Source organism: Sapajus apella, unplaced genomic scaffold (assembly GCF_009761245.1).
Source record: "Sapajus apella isolate SASKATOON/1434 unplaced genomic scaffold, GSC_monkey_1.0 scaffold57, whole genome shotgun sequence".
Classification (NCBI taxonomy): domain Eukaryota; kingdom Metazoa; phylum Chordata; class Mammalia; order Primates; family Cebidae; genus Sapajus; species Sapajus apella.
Window position 1 is genome coordinate 3,135,951 of NW_022436997.1, and position 6,976 is coordinate 3,142,926.

At 38.3% G+C, this 6,976-nt stretch overlaps 1 pseudogene across 1 annotated transcript; it reads right to left on the minus strand.

The window, feature by feature from the left end:
- Positions 1-5,130: 5,130 nt before the first annotated feature.
- LOC116528143 lies at positions 5,131-6,702 on the minus strand (annotated as a pseudogene). The gene has a single exon (XR_004258876.1). The product of XR_004258876.1 is annotated as a UPF0183 protein C16orf70 pseudogene (transcript).
- Positions 6,703-6,976: the final 274 nt, after the last annotated feature.

Sequence of the window (6,976 nt, forward strand, 5' to 3'; positions counted from 1 at the left end):
TTCAGCTCATAATATTAATACATGGTCTCATTTTCTTTCTTTTTTAAAATATATACGAAAACTTTGTATTATGTTGCATATATGGTAGAGTTCTTTACATAATTATCATGAGTATTTATAGCATTAAACATTTTATAAATATAATTTCCAATGCCATTAAATTATTTATTAGTGTAGATACCTATATATTTTATTTCATAGTCTCTTGGGATAAGAAATTACTGAAGTTTTCTATCTTTTTAGAGAACATTGTTGCTTTTTATTCAAAATTTTATTGAAAAGTGAACTTCGCATGGGTGCTGGCTCCAAGAGACTCCTTCTTTATAACATCATAGAACTGACTAAAAAATATCTCACATATGGTTAACAATATTTGTGATGATTCAAAATATGTTTAAATTTACTCTATCAAAACATTTCAAAATTTGATAGATATACATAGCAGATTCAAAACTTGTTATATTTAAGTCAACCTGAGGAATTACTAGTTTACAAACCTCGTGCTACAGAAAAGAAAGTTGAAACACTGTTAAGAGAAATTACTTGCTAAGTTCTGTTGTAGGCAGATTCAACATTTAAATCACGCTTCTGTACTTTACATAACCATTTCTTAGAGCTTTTGATTTTTAATTGAAATAGTAGAAAGGTTTTTTTTAAATTGAGTGTCCCTGAAATCCACTGATATACTCTACATTTTGTGTGCTTGTAGGGGGTAAATGTTGTAAGTAGGATCATCATATAAAGTAGAGTCTAAACCAGGAGTCTCTCATTTTTTTATATAATGTGCTTTTTAACAGCCACAACCACACATAGGTATAAACCAGAACGGAATCAGGCAAATCAGGACCTATCATCAACATACTCATAAGCAAAATTCCAACTGTGCTCAAGAGACTATGAAGTCAAATCATATGCCTGAAATCCAAATACGTGATTGCTAAACCACCAGTACTTTTGTTTCTCTTTTCCAAAAGGTAGGCAAAAATGTTCAAACACTTCACCAATGGGCCGAAGGGTACACAATCAAAATAGGTTTGAATAATGAGTAGAGTACAATACCATCTTATCATGAAATATAAAGTACAGCTTTTAAAAAATGTACACACACATATAATTATGTATGTATACATGCATATAAGTGCAATTTATTTATACAAAACAAATAATTATTTACATTTTTTGCAATTTAGCAAATAAAATAAAATAAAAGCAACATCTGCCAGAAAAGTGAAGCAAGAAATTTCAAATTCTTCCCTTCCATTAAAAACAAAACAAAACAAAACAAAACAAAACAAAACAAAAAACAAAGAAAACCAGTTGAAAAGTGGGTAAGAACTGTTGGAATCAATTTTTTTGAAACTCTAGGTATTAAACAAATGCTTGTGAAAAGCTTTGTTGGGACCTCTTACTCAAGAAAAAACTAGCGACTATTTATTCAAGAAAAAGCATGGCTGATTCTTGGTAATAACAGCGAACTTTGTGGTATTTTAAATTGCTGCTAGCCACTCTTTACTCCCCAGCTTGGCACCCATGAAATTAGCAGGCTGAAGATGGGCATGGTAGCTTGTACCTGTAATTCCAGCACTTTGGAAGACAGAGGCAGGAGGATTGCTTGAACCCAAAAGTTTGAGACCTGTCAAGGCAACAGAGAGAGACCTTGTCTCTACAAAAAATTAGAAAATTAGCTGGGTGTGGTGACATGCACCTATAGTTTTGGCTATCTGGAAGGCTAAGGCGGGAGGATTGCTTGAGCCGGGGAGATAGAGGCTTCTGTGAGCCATGATCAAACCACCACACTCTCACATGGGCAACAGAGTGAGAGCCTGTTTCAGAATAAATAAGAAAAAAAGAAAAGAAAAAGAAGAAAATAAGAGGCTGCATTCCAGTACCAAAGGGTACTTCAAAGAAGAATTAATTGTAAAAAACTGTAATTATTTGATCTGACCTGTCCAGTTGCTTGCTGAAAGAACAGCTTAAAAGGCTTGTGTTTATTTTTAAAAATGTTAAGCTCACTTAATACTAAAGCTGATTCCCAGGTTGTATGGCAAAAACATGTATAAACTAATATCCTTGGTTGCCATGGCCTGAAGTACTAGATAGCAGTTGCAACAATAATAAGCTAATGGAAAAGCTTGAGAAGAAAGGCTCAGGAATGAAATGTTACTAAGAGCTTTGAAAAGCTCCAACATGTTCCTGGAAGCTAAAAGCCCATCCACATGTTCAGAACGGTATGTGTGTTAAGCAAATATATAAGAAGACTTTGCTAAGATCTCATCTTCTGCTGAACCTAAAGCGTAATGAAAGCCAGAAGTGAAGGCTAAGGCAGAGTCATTAATTGCCTTGATGAATGTGCAAAATGTGCCCCAAATAGACACAACATTCTTCAGGAAAGATTAGAAGATTTTTTGGTTCTAGTCACTTAAAAAAAAATGGCCATTAGCTGATCACAAAGAAAACATAACAGAAACTCCGGAGAAATATATAAAAAAGAATACAGACTTTATGGACCAAGTTCACAATAGTACCAAACAAGCAACAACAACTATAACAGAATGAACAACAAATCTTGACGACCCTTGGGAAGGATATAGAATCTAATTTCCAAAGTCGGTGCATTATAATAGTCAAAGTGTCCATTTTTCAGAAACAAAAAGTATAGCAATAGATAGAAAACAAAATACTTGGATATGATCTATGCCTGAGAAAGTTAAGGTTTACTGACTAAGAACTTCTAGGATTGTCATTCAAGATCTACAATTTGAATAAATTTCTTACATGATTCTAGGTCTAGATCACATTTGTACCTAAGTATATTAGCCAGTTTTTTTTTTTTTTTTTCAAACTTTATTTTAGGTTTGAGGGTACTGGTACAGGTTTGTTATATAGGTAAATTGGATGTCATAGGGGCTTGGTGTACAGATTATATCACCATGTATGTAATAAGCATAGTACATATTGGTTGGTGTTTATTGACTTAAAGTATTTCTACATGATCAAATTATAGAATTCCCTAATTTGAAATGGCCTTAATGGCCTTGAGGTTAAACTTACTTTTAATGCATGTTTCCAGTAATAAGAAAAAAGGCTCATTACAACAGTTGCAATGGGAATCTCATGAAATTTTGTATTTCTAAAGACTGTAACAATTACACATATATTCTCATTTTTTGAATAATGTAAAATTAATATTACTGTGCTCATTTTCCAGTTACAGAAAGTTATTTTCATAAAGGTTAAACATGGGATCACATATCTATTTAGTGACATTACTAAAATTAAAAGAAAAATATACCATTTTGTTTCATTTACAAACATACAACACATACACATGTACATTTATACAAATATGTGCATAGAAAAGATATTCAGCAAGTTATTTTCAGATATTTTATTTAATGAAGTGATGGTTAGGGTTTTTAAAAATATCTATCTTTTTAATTTAAAAACATTATTTTAGAGGAAGGAAGTTTATTTTTGTGTAATTTTAATTTATTTAGAACTGTCAAGAAATTCCAATATGTCCTTTATTCAGTTTCACCAGATGTCTGTATTTTGCTCCATTTGCCTTACCTTCTCTTTTTCTCCATATATATCAAATATGTGCATATATGTCTGTCTGTCACTCTCTCTCTCTCTCTCTCTCACCTTAAACAACTCCCATTAACATTTGTTTTAATGCAATTCTATGAGCAATTAATTACCTCAGTTTTTGTTTACTGAAAATACCTTTACTTGGCAATCATTTTTGAATGACATTTTTGCTGGTTATAGTATTCTGGATTGACAGAATTTATTTCTGTTTTTCTTCATGTAATTTCATTTTTTCCTTGATTTTCAGAGTTATTTATAAATAGTAAGTTATTATGCATATTGTTTCAATAAGGTTTTTTATTTGAAATTTTTTAAAAAGACATCTTTAGTTTTCATCAGTTTAATTATGTGCCTAAGCATGGTTCCTTTCTTTGCATGTATCCTGCTTGAGGTTTACTAAGCCTCTTGGAACTGTAGTTTTTTGTTTGTTTTAGCTTAGTACAAACATGCCAGCAACAGCACATGGCAGGCCATTGCTGAGGGCATAGGTGCTTTATTGGAGAGGGGATGTGGGCAGGGGACGAGGAAGGTTATCCATTCCAGGAGGATGGGAAGAGTCCCGGCTGCCCCTGACAATGGGATATGCAAAGGGCTCTGCCCAGGCCACAGTCCAGATGGGAAGACACCAGTCAGTCACAAAGTCATGGGAGCGCCACACAAGCCTGGCTGTAGGCCCAGGAACCATATAGGGGCCTGAGACAGGTCCCCTGCACATTCATCATTAAACTATACAGGATGAGGCTGTACATGAGTTAATTACAAAAGAGTCGTATTTACAAAAATCTGTACACACATTTGAAAAACTCACAAAATTGTCATCTATGTATCACAAGTTGCTAGACCAAAATATTAAAAATGGGATAAAATTATACATTTTTCAATTCTTTTCAAAAGGATTAATATTTTTAAAGCACATATATGCTACTTTCCATTAGCAAGACCCATGAAGGGACTGAGCAGTCAAGCCTTCCTTGAGCCCCCAAAGGCTTTGAACCATGGCCCAGCCAGGAGCTAGTGCCCAGGGTTAAGGCAGGGAGCCAGCCCACAGTGCAAAACAAAATGCTGAAACAGCAAAAGTAGGAAGATATCTTTGGCTAAAACTTTGGCATTAAATAAAAGAGGCAAACAGGATGGAAACACGCAGCCCTGTCAGCCAGGTTGGGGCAGAGCAGGGACACAGGCAATCTTGAAAGCTGACTCCAAAAGGGGTGAGAACCAGGCCTGGGCATGTTCCTGGATGGTAGAAAGCTGTGTTTCAACCAGTTTGGTGTGCCCAGGCAGGGAGCGCATGCAAAAAAGGAACAGGGAAGGGCAGGTGGGCCACCCTGGCCACAGCCAGCTTATCAAGTAACTAAAGTGGATGTAGTGCAAATGTCGCAACCAAGTATTACAGACACGCTACCTGCTTGCCATAAGGGTCAGGTGGCAATGTGGGGCCAAAGGCAGGAGCTTGTTCTTATTCTCAGTGCCTGTGCCCTCAGTCACAGAAAAAGCCCCAAATCTTCCCAATGCGCATGTGACAAGCGTTGATGTGTCCTGCTTCCTTGCACGTTAGTTGAGAGCTCCTGGGTCCAGGAATCAAGGCTCAAAGTTTGTGCTTCTCTTTGCAGTCTGTGTCCCCTGCTGACATCAGCAGGCCGAGGATGGACAGAAGAATATCTGGGCCGCTCAGCCCATGGCAGAGCACCCAGCCTGAGACCAACTTCAGAATATCACAGCAGCCCTTCAACACTGGCCAGGTGTCCAAGAAAACCCACAGGGTGGTACAGAGGCCCACTGGGCAGGATGTGAGGCACAGTTAAACGGGACAGAGGGGCATGAGTTGTGATGTCCCTAGGGGAGCTCCGATGTTCTCAGGTGGGTACCAGGCCTAGGGGGGGCCATACAGGGTCACCGAGGCAATGTGGTTGTTCTGCATGACCTCAAAGATCATTTGCTGAAGACCAAAGCAGAACGTGGAGCCAAATGGGCTGGTGGTGTTTGGGGAGGAAGACCTGTGCAGGACAACAGCCTTCTCCACAGGGTGACCTAGGAGCTCCTGGATGTTGTTCCACTTACTGTAGGTTGTGCACGTTTCTGTCTGACCATCTGCGTTTTCTTTCTTTATGGCTAATGGGATCTTTAACTCACAGCGATGATAAATGTTGAAATTATAATGCCCAGGGTAACTGGTGTGTAGAACGAACTTCTTCACTTTGTGTGTATTTGCATCAAAGAGGATGTCCACTCCAAGAGTGAAATAGTTAAAAAAGTAGTCATTGCACTTCGATGGAACTTGTTTATGAGGGGAAGGAGAATGAATTTTCATCTTGTTTTCTGATTTATAAAAGACTTTGTGTGGAGAGCCAAGCATGCTGAGAGCATCTTGGCAGGAATCACCAAAATACACTGAACGTTCAAATACCTGCATCTTGGCATCTGCTAATAGGCCAGGTCCACAACCTACAGTAAGTAGGCAAAGTTGTAAACCTGCAGGTCCAGTTCCATCTCGAAGAACATCTACACTCTCAGCATACACATTGCCCAGGAAACAGCTCAGAGGCATCATGGGAGCCTTGGTATCCTGTAGGCTGTTGCCACTGTAGATATACATTCGTTTTACAGTTGCTCCATGGGGTATCTGGAGAGAAGCCAGGCCGTGGGCAAAATTGGGCTCATACTTGGGAGCCTCGGTCCATGAGTCTAATTGAAAAGAGAAAGACAGTCCTCTGAAGTTGAGATGGAAGAGCTGCTCAGTGGAGTTGTACACTCCAGGATGGGTTGCACCAAAAGACTGGTCAATCTGCTCAATGGTAGGAGCTATGGCCTGAGAATTAAAATGCACGCCACAATATTTTAACTTTACTTTAGTCAAATCATATACTTCGATCACCTGTTCACTGTAGAGAGCCTGGACATTTTTGATGATGCGACAGTGCTTCTGAAGAATGGCTACTGCCTGAGCCAGAGGCATTCCCAGTGTGAATTTCCATTGCTCGTTCCTTAAAGAGCGTTCAGGCACCACCTCCAGGTCCAGTATTGGTTCGGCTCGCCTGGCCCAGGCGGCCTCCCTGTGGCAGCGCAGACCCGACCGGAGCTCACCTCACTTCACCTGCGGCAGCCGCGGCGGTGGGGGCAGCGGCGGCCTGTTTTTTTTTTTTTTTTTTTTGTGCAAAATCTTGGGAAATTTGAACCCTTATATATTGCCAAATATGTTTTTCTCCTCTGTTAAGTTCTCCTCTCACTGCAACTCCAATTCCTATTATCCTATGATTTGCAACTCTGTATGTAATTTTAACAGTTTTCTCTATTTTGTTCTTCCGAGTAGATAGTTTCTATTGACTTGATTTTCTTGTGTAGTATCTAATAAAATGTTAATTAAAGTTTTTATTTCATATAGGGTCAT